This window comes from Prionailurus viverrinus, chromosome B2, assembly GCF_022837055.1.
Source record: "Prionailurus viverrinus isolate Anna chromosome B2, UM_Priviv_1.0, whole genome shotgun sequence".
NCBI classification, from domain to species: domain Eukaryota; kingdom Metazoa; phylum Chordata; class Mammalia; order Carnivora; family Felidae; genus Prionailurus; species Prionailurus viverrinus.
Window position 1 is genome coordinate 41,404,578 of NC_062565.1, and position 23,243 is coordinate 41,427,820.

General features: G+C 40.1%; 1 non-coding gene across 1 annotated transcript; it reads right to left on the reverse strand.

The window, feature by feature from the left end:
• Window positions 1-14,277: 14,277 nt before the first annotated feature.
• On the reverse strand, window positions 14,278-14,454 carry LOC125166937 (U11 spliceosomal RNA). Its single transcript, XR_007152636.1, has one exon. It is a non-coding gene; the product is annotated as a U11 spliceosomal RNA (small nuclear RNA).
• Window positions 14,455-23,243: the final 8,789 nt, after the last annotated feature.

Sequence of the window (23,243 nt, forward strand, 5' to 3'; positions counted from 1 at the left end):
CTCCCAATAGGCATTTGAATTTTTGATTCCTGACTTTTGGGTTTCATGGCTTAAGGTCTTCATCATGTCAAGGTTATTAATGTATTCCGCATATTTTTTAACACTTGAATGATTTTGTTTTCCATATTTAGTTTATCTGGGATTTTACGTGTGAATTCCCCCATAATCAATTCATTAAGTTAAAATTTAAAATTACTTTTCACAGGTAACCAATTTTGTTCAAAACATGAGTTGGGATTACCTGTATAGTGGGAAGTAAGTGTGAGGGAGTGAGTTACCCAGCTAATGAATGAACCTTGCCAAGTGTTCACCATCCACGACTCCGCCCATTTTCTTTTCTTTTAGTTGTGTAATTTAACAGTAAAGAGATTTTGTTAATGGGATTTCCTTGTGAAAAGAAAACAAAATATCAGTATTGATGATGGAAGTAAAAGAAAGTAAAGCAGTCTGAGAAAGCAATGGCTCTTAACCAGAATATATGAGTTATTCATATATTATTCATTATTCATATTTCACATATTATTCATTATTATTCATGAATTCATATTATTCATTATTCTTATATTATATTATAACCATAATATATGAATGTAAGGTTTTTGTACAGTTTAGAACATATTTCATAATGTGTGCTGTGCAGTAGAGACCTCTACTCAGAGATTTGATTATACCAGCTAAGTAGCATAAAAGACTTGTCAGACTGAAAATGGGGAAAATTCCTGCTCAGACTATAACCTAAGGCCCGTTTTTTTTTTCAATATATGAAATTTATTGTCAAATTGGTTTCCATACAACACCCAGTGCTCATCCCAAAAGGTGCCCTCCTCAATACCCATCACCCACCCACTCCTCCCTCCCACCCCCCCATCAACCCTCAGTTTGTTCTCAGTTTTTAACAGTCTCTTATGCTTTGGCTCTGTCCCACTCTAGCCTCTTTTTTTTTTTTTTTTTTCCCTTCCCCTCCCCCATGGGTTTCTGTTAAGTTTCTCAGGATCCACATAAGAGTGAAAACATATGGTGTCTGTCTTTCTCTGTATGGCTTATTTGACTTAGCATCACACTCTCCAGTTCCATCCACGTTGCTACAAAGGGCCATATTTCATTCTTTCTCATTGCTAAGGCCCGTTTTTTAAAACAATAAACTTTAAAACTGCCTCTGAACAGCAGACAGCCCAGGTAAAATATCATAAGAATGTATAACTGCTTCTATGTATGAAATGTCTCTGAGGCACAAGTCACAAGACACTTAAGCTTAAGTTGTCTTCCAGGAACTAAGAGGCCCACTTTCATCCAGTTCAGACGGGTCAAGACCCTCCTACCCGAAGGTGTGTGGGGCCCGCACAAATTTGTGTGGGGCCCGCACAAATCTCCATAGGTGACATTTTGATGTCAAGGACCCTGAAATCTCCACCCCCTAATCTTGTCAATACCCCATCTTTGAGCATGTGATATATGAAGAAGCAAGACGATGGACTGTGCCTGCATAGATCAACAATTCCCTGACCTTTATCTCACCCTCTCTAGCTTCCAATCATATCCCTCCACACTGTCCCTAAAATCCCATAAATACTCAAGAGACTTTTTTTTCAGGAAAGGTGATATGAGACCTGTTCTCCGTCTCCACACTTGGCTGCCTTGTGAATAAATTCCTTTCTCCGCTACATATCTGCAGGTCTCAGTGATTGGCTTCTGTGCATAGGGCAAACTGAACTGGTTAGGTAACAACTGAAGGGTGACAGTCTATGTAAGTTAAATTGCCATATAAAAGAGTCCAGAGAAGGGGTGCCTTGCTGGCTCAGTCAGTAGAACACGTGACTCTCAATCTCAGACTTGTGAGTTCAAGCCCCCATATTGGGCATGGAGCCTACTTTAAAAAAATAAAATAGTCCAGGGAAGATGATTTTAGTCATCCCTGGGTTGGTGAGATTCAGAGATCTGGGAGACTTTAGCAGGGCTTATTGATCATCTGTGTTTCCTCTCACTTAGGGCACAAAGAAAAGGACATTTCCTTCCTTCTTTCAGAAAGGGGGTCACGTGACTATCTCTATCCACTATAGACTGAATGGAAGCACTTCCAGGCTCTATCAGAAAGGAATGGTTATAAGATTTCCATGCTCTTTCCTCCTTTGCTGTGGCAAATGAGGAAGCCACATGTTACAGATGATACAACCTGTCAGCCTAGGTCCCTGAGTGACTGTGTAAAACAGAGTACCACCCCCAACCCTGAGTTGAACATACACTATGAGCATGAAATGAAGCTTTGTTGTGTAAAACACTGAGATTTTGAAGGATAATTTGCTACCACAGTACAACCTTGACGAATGTGACCATTATGAAAATGTTTTTTTGGTTGTTTTGTTTTGCATCTGTATTTTCTGACTCTAAAAATTAAAAATCTATAAATTAAAAATTAAAAATTTATAAAAATTAAAAATCTATAAAATTGTTCGAAAAAATAATTAAAAATCTGCCAGAGGGGTGGTGCCCTGTCTTTGTATTAGCCTAAACATGAATTTCAGTTACTCATGTTTTTGGTGGGATCTAAACAAACATGAAGAAAAGTTAAAAGATGTTCACAGACACTTGGAGTCAATACATTTTATTTATTTTTTTACACTTGATCTTAGCCAAAAGACTGAGAAGCAATTATTATTATACTTTTTTAAGATTTTATTTTAGGGACGCTTAGGTGGCTCAGTCGGTGAAGTGTCCAATTTCGGCTCAGGTCACGATCTTGTGGTTTGTGAGTTCAAGCCCTGCATCAGGCTCTGCCCTGATGGTGCTGAGCCTGCTTGGGATTCTCTCTCTCTCTCTCTCTCTCTCTCCCTCTATCTCTGTGACCCTCCCCCATTCATGCATGTGGTCTTTCTCAAAATAAATAAACTTAAAAAAATAATAAAGATTTTATTTTATTTTTATTTATTTATTTTTGAGTGAGAGAGAGAGAGAGAGCGAGCAGATGAGGGGCAGAAAGACAGGGAGAGAAAGAATCCTGAACAGGTTCCATCCTGTCATTGTGGAGGCCAAGACAGGGCTCGAACTCACAAATATGGAGAACATGACCTTAGTCGTAATCAAGAGTCAACGCTTAACCGACTGAGCCACCCAGGTGCCCCTAAAGATTTTATTTTATTTACTTATTTTTTTAATGTTTATTTTTGAGAGAAACAGAGTGTGAGCGGGGGAAGGGCAGACAGAGAGGGAGACAGAATCCAAAGCAGGCTCTAAGCTCTGAGCAGTCAGCACAGAGCCCGACAGGGGCCCAAACTCACTAACTGTGAGATCATGACATGAGCTGAACTCAGTCGCTTAACCGGCTGAGCCCCCCAGATGCCCCTAAAGATTTTATTTTTAAGCGATCTCTACACTTAGCGTGGGGTTCGAACTCACATCCCAAGATTAAGAGTCACACACCCTACCAACTGAGCCAGCCAGATGCCCCTGGAGTCAATACATTTTAAATCAGGATTAGTTAGGGGCACCTTGCGTGGCTCAGTTGGTTGGGCATCAGACACTTGATTCAGCTCAGGTCATGACTTCTTGGTTCATGGGATCCAGTGGGAGAAGTCAGGCTCTGTGCTGACAGTTTGGGATTCTCTCTCTGCCCCTCCCGCTTCCCCACTCATGCCCACACACTCTCTTTCTCAAAATAAATCAATAAACTTTAAAAAATTGATAAATTAAAACAAAATAAATCAGGGTTAGTTATACTCTATATCAAATTCTCCTCTTCAATCCTTCTCCCATACTGAATAGCTATTTTTACCAAGGGATTTGGCCTCCATGGTGTAGAATTGCAAAACTCTTCTGCTTCTCCTTCACATCTGCCTTACGCATAGTTCTTTCCATGTCCTGCATGAAACCTCTTGCAGATTCCTTCACTTTTTAAGTACTTTTCAGTCACAAGAATAGTCTCATTGCAGTAGTGAAAATGTTTTGTCCAGGGTAACAAGTACCACTCTAAACCTCAGTTTATGAGGTTCTCCCATTCCCCAGTTCTTGCCTGCTACAGATGGGAAATTTGCTGTGATGAAGGGAGGAAAGCCAGGCTTCTCCACATCCCTGCCTTTACTCCTCAGTGTATATTGCTCCTCTCCCACTGGCCAGCTGCTGTTTCTGAACTGCCCTCCTCCAGCATTTGGAGTAGGAAAAGAATGGATTAGGGGGAAAGGGCCGTCTTTCCTGGGTGGTGCAGAACACTGTTATCTTTGAAAGTTGGTTTCCCATGCACGTGGAGGATTCACAAATGTTGGCTCTTTCTCTTGTATGTCACCTTTGTGGGCTTTTTTATGGCTCTCCTGTTGGGACCTCAGTGATGCCTCTTCTCTGGTTGACTGCCTGTTACTTTTCTCCCCACAGTCCCTGGCCTTGTAGAGATTCATCCCACATAAAACTCACTCTCCTGGGGTCCCTTTCCTCTTTGGGCACACATCATGGGAAAGATCCTTTCATTTATTTGCTTGTTTGTTTTAAGTTTTTATTTAAATTCCAGTTAGTTGTCATACAGTGTAATATTAATTACCGGTGTACAATCTAGAGATTCAACACTTACATACAATACCCGGTGCTCATCACAACAAGTGCACTCTTTAATCCCCATCACCTATTTACCCTGTCGCCCCATCTGCCTCCTTTCTGATAACCATCAGTCTGCTCTCTATAGTTAAGTGTCTGTTTCTTGGTTTGCCTCTCTCTCTCTTTTTTCCCCTATGCTCCTTTGTTTTATTTCTTAAATTCCACATGAGTGAAATCATGTGGTATTTGTCTTTCTCTGATTTATTTTGGTTAGCATAATACTCTAGCTCCATCCATGTTATTGCAAATGGCATGATTTCATTCTTTTTTTATAACTAATATTCCATTGTATATATACACCATATCTTCTTTATCCATTTATCAGTTGATGGAATTTGGGCTGTTTCTAAAATTTGGATGTGATAGATTATACTGCTATAAACATTGGGGTGCATGTGTCCCTTTGAATTAGTATTTTTGTATTCCTTGGGCAAATACCAAGCAGTGCAATTGCTAGATCATAGGGTAGTTCTATTTTTAACTTTTTGAGGAACTTCCATACTGTTTTCCAGAGTGGCTGCATCAGTTTGCATTCCCACCAACAGTGCAAAAGGGTTCCCCTTTCTCCACATCCTCACCAACACCTGTTTTTTCTTGTATAGTTGATTTTAGCTATTCTGACTAGTGTGAGGTGACATCTTATTGTAGTTTTGATTTGTATTTCCCTGGTAATGAGTCTGTTGGACATCTGGATGTCTTCTTTGGAGAAATGCCTGTTCATGTCTTCTGCCCATTTTTTAATTGGATTGGGAAGGATCCTTTTAAAATGATTCCATGTTGGTTTCTTTGTGGGGACACTTGGCCCACCGGACCACTTATGCATCTTTGCCCTGCTAACAAGGGCAGTGCAGTTCACTCTCTATCCCACACACCTTACTTGCCATGTCAGTCAGCTGGCATCTTGCTTTTGAACTTCCTCAGGTGGGAGTTAGGATATCATTCCCTATGGACTTCCAGACCCCAGGAGATATATGCCAAACATTCTGAGAGGTGCTAGTGGAAGCCTCTAAGTCACTTGGTCTTAGGCGAAGGGAACAACCCTTCTCCCTCCCCAGAGTGGCAAAGAGGAAATTCAGAGCCCACAGGTAACTCCCAACACAATCCTCATTCTCATATACAAACTGTAGAACATTAGTAAAGCTGGCCAACTGGATCACAATCTCTTCCCATCTCCCTTTGAGGTGGATGGTGGGGGAAGGGGGTGCCTGGCATCTATTGTGTTCCTTTCTGCTTTTGAGGCCTTTGCTGAAACTCCAAAGACAACAGGGAGAATCTAATTAACATCCTATCACAACTGCTGTCTGTCACCAGTTCAAGAAATTCTTACTAGACCCCCAATGAAAATGGTGAAATGGGTACACACACACACACACACACACACACACACACACACACTGCAGCAGACGTATAGCAATGACAGATAAAACCTGAAAAGGGAAAAGAGACCTAGACTTTAAGACACAATACACCTTCCCTGTGAATATGTGCAAATCCACAAACTTCCGAGGCTTTGAAATAAGTCTAGATAGAAGTAAGGGTAGCTATCAGAGATTTCACTCCTGTGTGTGGAGATATAAGTGCCTCCCAGGAAGAGGAGGACCTGGGCCAGGTTTTCAGCTTGAAGCCAAGGACACTCCAACCCTATGTGCAAACTGAACACAACTATTGCCAAACCTCTGCTTGGGGCTATAGCTTTATGGGAAGCTGTGTGCCAAGTAAGCAGGAGAACAAAGTTGTTGAGTCTTTAGATGAGAACTGAGCTTAGGCACTGCCTGTTCGGTGAGTGGAATGGCTGTACCTTTGTATCACCAGCTCCTATATGCTAGCAATAACCAATTAGAAAATATGATTTTATGTTAGACATGGTGGATTCAATCCATGCATTATCACTATTAAGTCCCTAAACCCCTCTAAAATGACAGTAAATGTTTCATTTGTCTGTTTTTTAAGGTGTATACTCCTACATGCAACCTGTAAATGTGAGGGAGATAATGCTCCATGGTGTGGAATTTTGACCAGTGGGAGACAAGAGCCTGTGAATAATTTATCTCCATTTCTGCCATTATCTCACCTCTCCCAGGATGGTTTTGAGAAGCAGTTTGTTTATTGAGGACACGGTGTCCAAATCCAGCAATCACTTTCATTTAGTGGCCGCCAGGTATCTGATGAAACATCCTCCTGTTGTTTCTCCTTTCTTTCCTGCATCACTCTCCTTGTCCCTCACACCTGCACCCTGGACTCCCTAATAATACAATGAGGCTCTGGTTTAGGGAGAACCAGGCTAACACAAATGACAACAAAAAGAATGATATACTTGACTTCACCACAATGAAGAATTCCTGCTCATCAAATGGCACCATTAAGAGAATGGAGTTGGATGGGAATGCAAGCTGGTGCAGCCACTCCGGAAAACAGTATGGAGGTTCCTCAAAAAACTAAAAATAGAACTACCTTATGACCCAGCAATTGCACTACTAGGCATTTATCCACAGGATACAGGTGTGTTGTTTCGAAGGGACACATGTACCCCCATGTTTATAGTAGCACTATCAACAATAGTCAAAGTATGGAAAGAGCCAAATGCCCATCGATGGATGAATGGATAAAGAAAATGTGGTATATATATATATATACAATGGAGTATTACTCGGCAATCAAAAAGAATGAAATCTTGCCATTTGCAACTACATGGATGGAACTGGAGGGTATGATGCTAAGTGAAATTAGAGAAAGACAAAAATCATATGACTTCACTCATATGAGGACTTTAAGAGACAAAACAGAGGAACATAAGGGAAGGGAAACAAAAATAATATAAAAACAGGGAGGGAGACAAAACAGAAGAGACTCATAAATATGGAGAACAAACTGAGGGTTACAGGAGGGGTTGTGGGAGGGGGGATGGGCTAAATGGGTAAGGGGCACTAAGGAATCTACTCCTGAAATCATTGTTGCACTAGATGCTAACTAATTTGGATGTGAATTTTAAAAAAATAAATAAAACAAGTTAAAAAAAAAAAAGAAGGCATACAGATTGCAAGTATGTGCATAAAACAATGTGCAAACATCAGGAAAGGTAAAGTAACAGTACAATGAGATAGCACTAGAAAACTATTAGAAAGGAGAAAAAACTGAAATTTCAATTACTGGTGAGAACACAGAGTAACAGGGGCACTCATACATTACTGGTGGGAATATAAAATGATATATCAAATTTAGAAAACATATATACTTTCAAAAAATAGGTGTGTACACGTTTAAAATTGTTATATCATCTTGGAAAATTGACCCTTTCTGTCATTTTTTAATATCCTTTTTATTCATGATAATTTTCCTTGTTCTAATGACTATATTGTCCTTATACCCATTGTAGTTTTTTTTTTGGCTGTTTGAATAGTATATCACTTTTACTTTTTTTACTTAATATAATTTTCCTTCCTAAAATATTAATCATATTCACATAACATGGTTGAATACGATTTTCTTAATCCACCCTGAAAATCTCAGGCTTTTAACTTGTATATATAGATCATTTTCATTAAAATCATTGCTAATGTGACAAATAAATAAATAAAAATAAATAAAAAGTCAGTATGGCTCTAAATCATACACTGATATATACAGAAACTTAATACAAGGAAAGAAGCATTTAATATCACTTCTGCTGAGATGCCCTCACTGACCATCTGTAATAAATTAGATTCCCCTTGCTGACATCCTTATAATATCTCCAGTATAATTATAATTGCTTGTTTAATATCTGTCAGCTCTGTGAGACTGATGGCCATGTCCATTTTGTTCAAACTTGTAAAATCTACATGCAGCACAATACCTGGTTTATAGTAAAAAATACATATTTATAGTCAATAATTTTGTAATATATTTACTGTGGTGAGAATTTGGAAATGTGTGAGCTGCTAAATCATTATGTTGTACACCTGAAACTAATTTAATATTGTATGTCAACTATACTTCAATTAAAAACAAAAAATAAAAATAAGTTTAAAAAAAGAGAATGGAGTTGGAAAAGATATGGTACACGTAAAAAGGACTCGTACATACAATATATAAACAACAGTTAAAATACAAGAAAAAGACAGACACCTCGATCAAAACATGGACAAAATATTTAAGTGCTCAAAAGTAGAAATCCAAATGGCTAGGAAACATGTAAAACCTCACAAATAATCATGAAAATGAAAAGTAAAACCATAATGAAATAACACTTTACACTTACTAACAGGGCTAAAATTCCAGATGTTGGTGAGGAGGTAGAACAAAGGACATGCACATACACATACACTTCAGATGGAAGTATAAGTTGGCACAGCCCCTTTGAGAACAGTTTGGCATTATCTGCTAAAGTTGAAAATGACTATTTAATTCTATTCCTAAGTATATATCCTAAGAAAATCATGTGCAGGTATACTGGGAGATGTGTGTAAGAATGCTCACAGAGGGGCGCCTGGGTGACTCAGTTGGTTAAGGGTCCAACTCTTGATTTAGGCTCAAGTCATAAACTTCTGGTTGTGAGCTGTCTCCTAACAGTGCAGAGCCTGCTTGGGATTCTCTCTCTCCCCCTCTCTCTCTGCCCCTGCCCCACTCACATTCGTTTGCTCTCTCTCTCCCTCCCTTGCTCTCAAAATAAATAAGTAAACATTTTTTTAAAAAAAGAACCCTCACAGAAGCTTTATTTGTAATAGACAAACAGTCCACATATTCTTCAACAGCAAAATGGATTCACTTTGTATGTTTATAGAATGGCATACTATACTGAGTTGAAAATGAACGAACTGCTTAATTCAATAACAGAAATAAATCTTAAGAACAATATTGAGCCAAAGAAAATAGATACAAAAGTACTACATACTGCATGATTCCATTTGTAAAAAATTTTCTAAACTGGCAAATTAAACTATAGTGAATAGGAGTGCATTCTTAGGTGGTACATTATAAAGAAAAGTAAACTGAAAACCCTAAGAATCAGCATGGTGGTCATCAAAAGTGTGGAAGGCACTGTGATTCAGGAGAATGGAGAGGGGTCTTTTGGGGTGTTGACATTGTTCCAGATCTTCACTTGGGTGATTGTTTTTCCATAGATATCAGCTTTTTCATAACTTAGTAAACTGCACATTTATGTTTTATGCACCTTTTATGTACAGTATGAAAATGTTTACAATATAAAAGGGTTAAAGAGAGAAGACAAAACTGTAGTCTATGAAATTTGAAGTCCAGATGGTATTATTTTTGTGCTAGCAAGCAATTTATGTTCCTCAGATGTGGTAGCCAGCCTCCAAGATGGCCTCCCATGATCTCTGTCTCCTGGTATTCACATCCTTGTATAGTCCCCTCCTATATGGCAGTAGGTTTGGTCTGTGTGACCAATAGAATATGACAACTTATAAAATAATTTAAAAACTAACATTAATAGGGGCACCTGCCTGGCTCAGTCTGTGGAGCATATGACTCTTGATCTCAGGGTTGTGAGTTTGAGTCCCACATTGGGTGTAGACATTATATATAAATGAAATCTTTTTAAAAAATGAACACTAGCAACAATATGAACAGCTAACACAAATGTTTATGAAACAGCTAACATTTACAGCAATGTATCCCAAAGTGTAATATATACACCTGAAGTAATTCTAGAGATTTATGTAAAACAAACTTTTATATGTTAATAGACAAGTGTTTGCTTAATTGATTACAAAATGGCTTGCTGGGGTGCCTGGGTGACTCAGTCAGTTGGGCATCCAACTTTGGCTCATGTCACGATCTCACAGCTTGTGAGTTTGCACTTTGGATTCTATGTCTCCCTCTTTCTCTGTCCTTCCCCCCCCCAAAAAAAATAAATAATAAAACATTAAAAAAATTTTTTTAATGGCTTGCTGAAGCATCTGAGTGGCTCAGTCAGGTGAGTGTCAGACTCTTGATTTCAGCTCAGGTCATGATCCCAGGGTTGTAGGATTGAGCCCCACATTGGGCTATGCACTGAGAGTGGAGCCTGCTTAAAATTCTCCCTCTCTCTCTCTCTCTCTCCCTCTGCCCCTCTGCCCTGCTTGTGCACTTTCTCTTTCAAATAAATAAATAATGAATTTAAAATGGCTTGCATATAAAATTTATATCTTCATAGATATTGCTAAATTGGAGGCAAAGTAAAAAGAAGTTAAGGTGATTTTTTAAAAGTTTATTTATTTATTTATTTATTTATTTATTTATTTATTTAATTTATTTATTTACATAATCTCTATTCTCAACCTGGGACTCAAACTCATAACCCCAAGATCAAGAATTGCATGCGGGGGACCCCTGTGTGACTCAGTTGGTTAAGCATCAGACTCTTGATTTTTGGCTCAAGTCATGATCTCACGGTTTGCGGGCTCCAGCCCCATGTTGGGTTCCATGCTGTCAGCTTGGAGCCTGCTTGAGATTCTCTTTCTCCCTCACTCTCTGCCCCTCCCCCACTCACATGTGTGCTCTCTAAATAAATAAATGAATGAATAAACATTGGGGCACCTGGGTAGCTCAGTCAGTTGAGTTTCCAACTCTCGGTTTCGGCTCAGGTCATGATCTCATGGTTCATGGGATAGAGCCCTGCATCAGGCTCTTCTCAGGTGGAGACTGCTTGGGATTCTCTCTCCCTCTCTCTCTGCCCCTTTCCCTCTTGCACTTTCTGTCTCTCTCTCAAAATAACTAAATTAACATTTAAAAAATGAGTAAACATTTTTTTAAAACCTACTACCAAAAAAAAAACACACACAAAAAAAAGAGTTGCATGTTCTTCAAGTGAGTCAGCTGGGCACCCCTAAGGTTGACTTTTAATATTTTTTTTATTATTTTTTTTTTTAATTTTTTTTTTTCAACGTTTATTTATTTTTGGGACAGAGAGAGACAGAGCATGAACGGGGGAGGGGCAGAGAGAGAGGGAGACACAGAATCGGAAACAGGCTCCAGGCTCCGAGCCATCAGCCCAGAGCCCCACGCGGGGCTCGAACTCACGGACCGCGAGATCGTGACCTGGCTGAAGTCGGACGCTTAACCGACTGCGCCACCCAGGCGCCCCAACTTTTAATGTTAAGGAAACTGTAATACTATGGTATTCTTCTTCTTCTTCTTTTTTTTTTTTTTTGGTTAAAGTTTATTTTATTCATTTTTGGGGGGGAGGGAGGGAGAGAGAGAGAGAGAGAGAGAGAGAGAGAGAGAGAGAGAATCCCAAGCAGGCTTCAAGCTGACAATGCAGAGTGAGACATGGGGCTCAATCTCATGAATCATAAGATCATGGCCTGATCCTAAACCAAGACCTGGAGCTTAACCGACTGAGCCACCCAGGGGCCACCAAAATCAATTGTATTTCTATATACCTATGGAAAGAAACTAAAATTTGAAAAACAGGCCTATTTTCAATAACTTCAAAAAATTCCAAGTACTTAGAATAAATCTAATAAATGAAGTATAAAAACTCTTCAGAGAAAACTATAAAACATTAATAAAAGTAAGTAAAGAAGATCTAAATAACTGGAGGGATATACCATATTCGTGGACTGAAAGACTCAATATTGTAAAAATGTTAATTAACTCTTCCCAAATTGATCTATAGTTAGAGTCGATGTAATCCTAACATATTTTTTGGTAGGAATCAACAACTTGATTTGAAAATATGTATGGAAACACAAAAGTTGAAGAATGGCAAAAACACTTTGCAAGAAGAACACTACCAGATATTAAGACTTATCAGAAATCTACAGGGGCACTTTGCTGGCTCAGTTAGTAGAGCATATGGGGTCATGAGTAAGAGCCCCATATTTGATGTAAAGATTACTTTAAAAAAAAAAGATTTATCAGAAAGTACAAATTAAGATTGTATGATATTGGCACAATGAGACAAAGAGATCAATGACTACAATTCAGAGTCCAGAAACAAATCCATGCTTGTTTTAGGACAAATTTGTCATTGCAGTGCACTGGGAAACAGAAGATATTTTCAGTTAATGGGCTGGGTCTGCTGGGCATATAACTACAGGAGAAAAAAATGAATCTTGACCTTTATCTAATACCATACACAAAAGTTAATTCCAGATTGATATTATCTACATGCAAATTTCAGATTGTAAAAGGTAAAACAATTAAGTTTCTAGAAGATGACATAGGAGAATATCTTCATGACTCTCAATAGGCAAAGAAAGATTTCTTAAATAGGACACAAAAAGCACTAACTGTAAATGAAACAACTGGTATATAAGACTATATTAGGGGCGCCTGGGTTGCGCAGTCGGTTAAGCGTCCGACTTCAGCCAGGTCACGATCTCGCGGTCCGGGAGTTCGAGCCCCGCGTCAGGCTCTGGGCTGATGGCTCAGGGCCTGGAGCCTGTTTCCGATTCTGTGTCTCCCTCTCTCTCTGCCCCTCCCCCGTTCATGCTCTGTCTCTCTCTGTCCCAAAAATAAATAAACATTGAAAAAAAAATTAAAAAAAAAAAGTGTAAACTTTGGTTGCTCAAAGGACACCATTAAGAGAGTGAAAACATAAGTCATGAAATGAAGGACAATATTTGCAAAACATCCAAGAAAGAGCTTGTACTAGTATAAAAAACTTGCACATCAATAAGAAATATATAGGCAATCCAATAAAAAATGGGCAAAGGACTTAAATAGTCATTTAAGAAAAGAAGCTCTCCGATGGCCATTAAGCATGCGAAAAGGTGCTAAACTGTCTTAGTTATCAGAGAAATGGGAAAAGATACACTGTACTAAACACTTATTAGGTTAATTAAAGGATTAATACAGCCCTCTCATACAGGGCTGGTGGGCATGTAAATTGGTACAACCACCTGGGAAAACTGTTTGGCAGTATTTACTAAAATTGAACATTCTCTATGACCCAGCATTTCCTAAGCATATGCCCATCAGAAATATGCACATATATGCATCAAAAAAGATATATGTACAGGGGTGCCTGGGTGGCTCAGTTGGTTAAGCATCCAACTCTTGATTTCAGTTCATGTCATGATCTCATGGTTTGTGGGTTCATGACCCACATTGGGCTCTGTGCTGACAGTGCAGAACCTGCTTAAGATTCTCTCTCTTTCTCTCTCTTCCCTTCCCCAGCTCACACACGTGCTCTCTCTCTCTCAAAAATAAATATGTAAACATTTTAAAAAAAGACACATACAGAAAAATTCTGGAAATGGATAGTGTTGATAGTTGCACAACATTGTGAGTATACTTAATGCCTTTGAATTGTACACTTAAAAATAGTTAAAAAGTTAAATATTATGTATGTTTTCCCACAATAAAAATGACATACAAAAACGTTCTTATGGCATTATTTATAATAGTTGAGATTTCAACTGTATAATGAACACATTGTAGTATATTCATACAATGGAATACCATATAGCAATGCAAAAAATAGACTATAGTTATATGCAATAATTATATGAATTTCACAGATTCAATGTTGCATCAAAGAAGCCAGACACACAAAAAATACAAACTGTATGATTTTATTTATACTGGGTTCAGAAAGCAGGCAAAATTAATTATGAGGTTTGAAGTTCAATGGTTACATGAGGGGGGCTTCTGGAATCCTGAGAATGTTCTATTTCTTGACCAAGATGTGTTCACTTTGTGATAATTCATCAAGCTAAACACTTAGGATTTGTGCACTTTTCTGTATATAGGTTTCAATTTTAAAAGTTTGTAAAAAGGGGCACCTGGTTGCCTAGTCGGTTAAGCATCTGACTTTTTTTTTTCTTTCAGGACCAATGATCACAAGCTGCCTGGGTACCAAAAAATTATGCTTCTGAAATCTCTTGATGTCAATTCCGCACGAAGAGCAATGGAGCTGCCCTATGTGTGCCACTCACAATAGAAGCCCTTTTTTAAGCATCTGACTCTTAATATCAGCTGAGGTCATGATCTCACTGTCATGGGATCAAGCCCCTTCTCACACACTGAGCAAGGAGACTGCGAGGATTCTCTCCCTCTCTCTCTGCCCCTCCCCCTCTCTCTATCTCTCACAAAATAAATAAATTTTAAATAAACAAATCAACCAACCAACAAATAAATAAACAAAAAGTTTACAAAAAGGAGATGAAGACACAGTCCCTGCTCTCATATAACTTAAGGTCAAGATGAGTTGTATGAGAGTCGTATGTTTATTAATAAACAAACAAACATAAAATTACAACCGTGATAAGTATGATGAAATAAAAGGCATGGGATGGTCTGAGAACATATACTAAGGAGATCTGACATGGCCAGAGAAGTTAAAGAGGGCTTCCCAAATAAGTGATGTTGGTGTTGAGTTCTGAAGATGAGAAGGAGGCAGAAGTGGAGGGTAAAGCCTTCTAGGTAGAGGGAACCCTTTATCTGGGACTTCCCGATATTTTCATTTTTCATTGTCCTTGGCTCTGTCCACTCTAGTCACCTAGTCAGTCTGTACCTATTCCTGCTCAGGACTGAGGGGAATAATTTCTTTTATTTTCTTTTTTAATGTTTATTTATTTACTTTTGAGAGACAGAGAGCGCAAGCAGGGGAGGGATAGAGAGATAGAGGGAGACACAGAATCAGAAGCAGACTCCAGGCTCTGAGCTGTCAGTGCAAAGCCCGATGAAGGGCTGGAACTCACAAACTGTGAGATCAAGACCTGAGCTGGAGTCGAACGCTTAACCGACTGAGCCACCCAGGTGCTCCAGGACTGAGAGGAATAATTTCTTGACACACTTGTAACCCATTCCTGACATGAGGTTTGGAAACAACTTGCAAGTTACACAAATTACAGAGCTTTTTTTATTCTTGAATGGTTTGAGAGTAAATTGCTACCTATTGCCCCACTGTTTCTGAGTACTTCAGTAGGTGTTTCCTAAAGTAAGGACATTATCTTACATAACTCCCATACAATATAGATTAACATTGATAAAGAACAACCACTTAACTTGCAGACTCTGCTCAAGAGCCTCTGGTTGTCCCCAAAAGATCCAGATCATAATCATAACACTGCATTTAAGTTTTATATCTCTTTAGTCTTATTCATCAGGAACAGTTCATTTCTTTGCTTGACATTCATGACCTGACTTTTTAAAAGATTATTTTAAAATATTTAAAAGCCACCAGGGCACCATGGTGGCTCAGTCGTTTAAACGTCCAACTTAGGCTCAGGTCATGATCTCATGGTTTGTGAGTTCGAGCCCCACATCAGGCTCGACACTGGTGATGAAGAGCCTGCTTGGGATTCTCTCTCTCTACCTCTCTCTGCTCCTCCCCCACATTCTCTCTCTCTCTCTCTCTCTCTCTCTCAAATAAATAAATAAACTTTTTTAAAATTTTAAAAAAATAATTAGATCTTTAAAAACAAAAAAGATTATAGGCCAGTTATTTTATGTGTCTCAATTTGGTTTTGCTGGGATTTCCTTGTGGTTGGATTCACACTATATATCATTGGTAGGAATACTATAGAAGGGATGATATGTTCCTCTCATTGCATCCCATCAGGTGGTGCAAGACTTCAAATGTTCCTTTATAGTGCTGATAAGGTGAACTTTCCCATCACCTGAGGAAGGTGATATCTGCCAGGCTTATCTACTGTGCAGTTTCTCTTTTTTTAGGAATTTGTTAAGTATTTTGCATAGAAGCATTTGAAACTATAATTGTCCTGTTCATTATATAATCCATTCATTCATTTATATCACTATTGGCTTATGGTTTTCGATTATATTCAATGAACTGTAATCTGTTACTATCATTATTTATTTTGATCCTCAAAGTGTCTTCAATTTAGCTAGTGAGAGCCCATTCTGTGTTCTTTTGATACATTTCCATTACTCTTTGAGTACTTCCTTTTTTGGGGGCACAACAAAATGTTCAGCCTATCTTGTACTTTCCTTCTTTCCAGTGGTGGAGTCAGCCATTCCTGCAAGAAGCCCTTTCAGTGAGACATAATACTTAGAATCCAAGATCTATGAAGTTGGTGTGTTCGTTGCTATAGGAGTGTTGCCACTTCTTGGCCTTCTCAGTACACAGAACTAGAAAATGTATATATACGCGTATACATTTACATATCTACCTATCTTATTTATCTTATCTTTTTTTAAGTTTATTTATTTATTTTGAGAGGGTGGGGGGAAGGGGCTGAGAGAGAGGGAGAGAGAGAATTCCAAGGAGCATTAGCACTGTCAGTGCGAAGCCTGACTCTCAGTTGGAACTCACGAACTATGAGAACCTGAGCCGAAACCAAGAACTGGATGCTTAACCCACTGAACCACCCAGGCTTCCCTTCGTTATCTCATCTCATCTTATCCTATCTATCTCCTTTTTAAAAAAAAAAATTGTTTAATGTTTACATATTTTTGAGAGACAGAGACAGAGTGCTAGCAGAGGAGGGGCAGAGAGAGAGGGAGACACAGAATCTGAAACAGGTTCCAGGCTCTGAGCTGTCAGCACAGAGCCCGATGCAGGGCTCAAATCCATGAACTGCAAAATTATAACCTGAGCCAAAGTTGGACGCTTAATCGACTGAGTCATCCAGACACCCCTATCTATCTCCTTCTTGAATAACATGGGTTCACAATGATGTCTCTAATTACAGTATGACTCCACAGGGCTCCATCTAGTTTCCTCCCCTTCCATACTTGCTTTTCTCTTCTGCAACACTGAGAAACTTGGATCCTTAACGACTTTACTTATTTATCAGCCTTTCTGCTTGTAACCAGTCTCCCATTGCTATCACCACCCCTTCCCTTGTGCCGATACCCTTTTCTCAATCCACTTGGACTCTGACACCCTGTGCCAGGGTGATGTGTGAACACCCTCCTATGACATCCCACATAGGGCCACCACATTCTTTCCCTTAGGGGCTCTAACACCAATCCCAGGCTACCCTTGCCTAGACAACCTCCTTACCTTGTTGCACACGACAAGCCCAGTGATTCTTTCTCTGAGTAAGTTCCTACCTAACATCCATGCTGCCTTTATGGGTTGAATTGTGTCCCCCAGAAAAAGCTGTTGGAGTCCCCCCAGTACTTCAGAACGTGACCTTACTTGGGGATAGGAATGCCCGAAATGCCACCAGATTATTTGCTTTCAAATGGTTAATTTTTTGTTATGTGAATGTTACTTCAATTTAAAAAGAAAAGACAATAAAGGAATTAAAAAGGCAAATATTTAGGGACAAAAGGAGTAAGAGGACTGGTGAGAACAGACAGGAGATGCTGACAAAATTTAGGAAAATGGAAAGTAAATGGTGATGGGTAACTGACTCAGCAAAGCAGAAACAGGCGTGCAGGGAGGTAGCCAAAAAGAGACCTGATGATTCACACACACAACTCTCACGATCCTAGAGACCTCAGGTACCTCTGATGGTGGGAGGGGAGGTGGTGCTGAAACAGTAAAACTGGGGTTCAAGTTGGTATAATAAGTAGTTGGACCCTTTGACCTCTTCCTCTAGCCCACGTAGCCAGACAGCTGCACCTTCCCTTCCCCAACAGTTGGGAGCAGTCTCCACAGTAGACCAGTCTCCACAGCAGAGCATGGTGATGAGATAGCATACTGAAAAACAGGACAAAAGTCTGGCAAGACATTCCAGTCCTTTTTTTAACCAGCTTCCAGAATGCAGGCAGGCAGGAAGCCTATATTCCTAGCCAAGAGACTGGAGGACTTTCCCTTGAAGAGATCGAATCACCCCCAGAGAAAATGTCTATAGACACCAACGTTTGGGGCACTCTGCAATGATACCGACTTGCCCACAAGCCCACACCATGGAGCCATAGTTACTCAGCTTCTTAGTGCTTCTCTCTTAAATACAAATGACAGCCAAGGATCACCCATTGAGAACCACCTATAGGCTAAACATCAGGAAAAAAAAAAAAAAGAAAGAAAGAGAGGAAAAAGAAACTCAAATGGAACAGAAGAAGTGGGCCAAAAGAAATTTAAAACTAAAAGTAACAATATCCCCCAAAAGACATGAGATGATATTGCAATCATGAACCAAGTGAAATGGACTATAAAAATGAAATCATAGGGGCACCTGGGTGGCTCAGTTGGTTAAGTGTCTGACTTCAGTTCAGGTCATGATCTCACGGTTCGTGGGTTTGAGCCTCACATTGGGCTCTGTGCTGCAGCTTAGAGCCAGGAGCCTGCTTCAGATTCTGTGTCTCCCTCTCTGCCCCTCCCCTGCTCATGCACGCGCATACACGGGGTCTCTCTCTCAAAAATAAATAAAAACATTAAAGAAATGAAATCAAAAAGGGTATTTGAAATTAAAACATCATTGGGCAAAATAACAATTTAAATTGAAGAATAGAATTTAAGGACAAGAAAATCTCCTAGAAAGTGGGACAAATGTGGGGCGCTTGGGTGGCTCAGTCAGTTAAGCATCTGACCTCAGCTCAGGTCATGATCTCATAGACGGGCTCTTGAGTTTGAGCTCAGTGTTGGGCTCTGTGCTGACAGCTCAGAGTCTGGAGTCTGCTTTGGATTCTGTGTCTCCCCCTCTCTCTGCCCCTCCCCTGCTTGTGCTCTGTCTCTCTGTCTCTCAAAAATAAATAAATAAACATTAAAAAAAAGTGGAACAAATGCCAAAGAGATGGACAATGGGGAAAAATAAGACTATAAGATTAGATAATCAGTTCAGGAAATCTTACATCTGACTATTAGAAATTCCAGAGAGATCAGAGATAAAGGAGGGGAAGAAATTATCAAAAAATATAATAATAATAATACATAAAAATTTCCAGAACTGAAGGATGAGTCTTTAAATTCTAAGGCTCTCTGAGTTCCCAATACAATGAATCTAAAAGGCCCATCTAAAGAGTACCAGAAGTTTCAGAACGCTGACAATAAAGAGAATATCCTACAATCTTCCAGACACAAAAAGAGGCCATGTATAGAGAGGTTAGGGATCAGAGTGGTATTCGGCTTCTCAGTAGGTACAATGTAGCAAAAATCTTGAGTGAAAAATGATTTTCTTCTTTTTTTTTATGTTTATTTTTGAGAGAGAGAGAGAGATAGAGAGTGAGCGGGGGTGGGGGGCAGAGAGAGAGGGACAGAGGATCTGAAGCAGGCTCTGCACTGATAGCAGAGAGCCCGATGTAAGGCTCAAACTCACAAAACATGAGATCATGACCTGAGACAAAGTCGGATGCTTAACCAACTGAGCCACCAGGCACCCCTGCAAAATGATTCTCAACTTAGACCTGACACCCAGCTAAACTATCTGTGGTAGCTTTGCAAAGAGGGCTCCCAATGAACTACACTTCCTAATGATTATACCCTTGGGTAGTTCCTTCCAACTCTAGATGCAGGCTGGTCTATGACTCATATTAACCAATAGAACATGGTGGAAATGACACTGGGCCAGTTCTGTTCCTGGCCTTTAAAAGGACTGGCAGTTTTGACTTCCTCCCTTTTGGAAAGCTTTTGCTTTGAACAGCCTAAGGTGCTATGCAGGAAGTCCAGCAGTCCACTGGAGAGGCCAATCTACATGGAGTGAGACTATAGAGAGAATGAGAGAAAGAGAGAGAAGAGAGACAGATTATAAGGAATTGGCTCACATAGTTATGGAGGTCCAGAAGTCCCAAGATCTGCAGTCAGCAAGTTGGAGATCCAGGACACCCAATGGTAGAGTTCTAGTCCAAAATGCCAGCAGGCCAATGTTTCAGTTGAGCCTGAAGGCAGAAAAAAAACTGATGTCCTAGCTCAAACAGGCAGCTGTTCCCTCTTACTTGCAGGAGGATCAGCTTTTTTGCTCTAGTTAGGCCTTCAACTGATTAGATAAGCCCACTCACATTAGGGAGTACAATCTGTTTTACTCAGTCTATGGATTCAAATGTTATCTCATCCAAAAACACCCTCACAGACACGGCCACAGTAATTTTTGACCAAATATCTGGGCACCTCATGACCCAGTCAAGTTGACACATAAAATTAACCATCACAGAGATTTTGTCATTAGTCAAAGTTTATCTGTCAGATGCTCTCTTCCCTTAGAATGAGGTATTTCCCAAGGATGTTCCCTATACTAGTTTATCAGGCCCTTGCCACTGGTTCATCAGACCACTGGCTAGAATCAATCTCAGAAGTAGACATAGGTTGGATATCCTTTAGATTATTAGTGGTTATATGAGCTAAGTTCTGAGGAATTAATAATTATACCTCAACTTTCTTGTCCTCAAAGAGCTTATGGTCAAGTTAGGACCAAGAAATAGTAGCTTGAGAAATTAAATTAGAATATTCTTCATATGGTATACCATAATTTGTTGTGCTCTTCACAGTGATTTATCCTTCTCTGGAAACTGCCTCCCCCAAAGAGATATGTCATTTCTAATCATGTTTGTGCTCTATAGTCAGAATTGACTGAAACATAGATAGATATCTGATTTTAGTTAAGCCGATCATTTAGTCTCTCCTGGGAGTTTTAACAGTGAGAGACACCAATGCACAGAACTGTTACAAGCCGAGTCACATCAGTGACAGTGGTGTAAATAACTCCAGCTGCTTATATTCCAGAAGTTGTGCTGGCTCCTTTTCTTCTCAAGATCTAGCTGTTAAAACTTTAGTTGGATTTCATGAGATAAGTCTGGAATTAATCCTGGATGACTCTTTTCTAATACCACCAAGCAATTCTCCAATTCTCAGTGGACACCACCTAGATGTCCTACAAATTTAACTCAGTTCTAACACTATCCACCTGGAGATGATGTCAAATCCCATGGGGTCAGGGCTCCATCCCACAAGACTGCTCCTACCTCATGGGGCACCTGGGTGGCTCAGTTAGTTGGGCATCCGACTTCGGCTCAGGTCATGATCTCATGGCTTATGAGTTTGAGCTCCACGTCCGGCTCTGTGCTGACAGCTCAGAGCTTGAAGCCTGCTTCAGGTTCTGTCTGTCTGTCTGTCTGTCTCTCTCTCTCTCTGCCCCTCCCCCTCTCAAGCTATGTCTCTCTTTGTCTCTCTGTCTCTCAGGGGTGCCTGGGTGGCTCAGTTGGTTGAGCGTCCGACTTCAGCTCAGGTCATTATCTCACAGTCTGTGAGTTCGAGCCCCACATCAGGCTCTGTGCTGACAGCTCAGAGCCTGGAGCCTGCTTTGGATTCTGTGTCTCCCCCTCTCTGCCTCTCCCCTGCTCATGCTCTGTCTCTGTCTCAAAAATAAATCAAAACATGGGGCGCCTGGGTGGCGCAGTCGGTTAAGCGTCAGACTTCAGCCAGGTCACGATCTCGCGGTTCGTGAGTTCGAGCCCCGCGTTGGGCTCTGGGCTGATGGCTCAGAGCCTGGAGCCTGTTTCTGATTCTGTGTCTCCCTCTCTCTCTCTGCCCCTCCCCCATTCATGCTCTGTCTCTCTCTGTCCCAAAAATAAATAAACGTTGAAAAAAAAATTAAAAAAAAATAAATCAAAACATTAAAAAAAAATTTTTTTAAATAAATAAACACTAAAAAAAAGAGAGACTACTTTCACTTCAGATGCCATTCACAAGTCCAGGCTGTCACCTGTGCTTCTGACTGGCTGTAATTCAGGGGGTCCAGTAACCCCCTCTTGAGATTAGATAATTTTTTGGAATGGCTTGCAAAGATCAAGGGAACACTTACTTACATTTACCAGTTTATTATTTTTTTTTAAGTTTATTTAGTTTGAAGATGGGGGGGGCGGGCAGAGAGAAAGGGAGAGAGAAAAAAATCCCAAGCAGGCTCCTCACCATCAGTGCTCAGAGCCCAATGCAGGGCTCAAACCCATGAACCACAAGACCATGACCTGAGCTGAAATTAAGACTTAGATGCCCAGCTGACTGAGGCACCCAGGCACCTGCATTTACTAATTTTTTATAAAGAGTATTATAAGTAATACAGATGGACAGCCAAATGAAAAGTTGCATAACAGTGAGGTCCAGAAGGGTCCTGGGCAAAAGAAGTTGTGTCTTCATGGAACTGGGGTGCACCACCCTCCCAGCATGTAGATGTGTTTACCAACCAGGAAATTGATCAAATCTCATAATTAAAGAGTTTATAGAATTTAAGCTGCAGCCCTTCTCCTTCCTCTTTCCAGAGGTCAGTGGGTGGGGCTGAAAGTTATAACTTTCTAATCACTTGGTCTTCAGATGACCAGCCCCATTTTAAGGCTATCTGGGGGTCCCACTCTAAGTCACCTTAGCATAAAGTCAAGTGTGCTTATTGGGGCTCCTTATGAATAGCCAAGACACTCCTATCAGGAATTTCCAAGGGTTTTAGGGACTTTGTGCTAGAAACTTGGGGAGAAGGCCAAATATATTTCTTATGACACACAACAACCTAATAACCTTCTGTATTAGTCAGGGTTCTCCAGAGAAACAGAACCAACAGGATGTAGATATATAGAGAGATTTATTTTAAGGAATTGGCTCATGCAGTTGTGATGGCTTGGCAAGCCCAAAGTCTGCAGGGGAGGCCAGCAGGCTGGAGACCCATGGAAGAGTCTAAAGGCCGTCTGCTGGCAGAATTCCTTCTTGCTTGGGGACGTCACTTTGTTCTATTAAGGCCTTCAACTGATTGCATGAGGCCTACCCATATTACGGAAGCAATCTGCTTTATCCAAAATCCACCCATTTAAATGTTAATCTCATCCAAAAAACACCTGCACAAAGACATCCAGAATAATGATTGTCTAAATACCTGGGCACCATGGCTAAGCCAAGTTGACACATG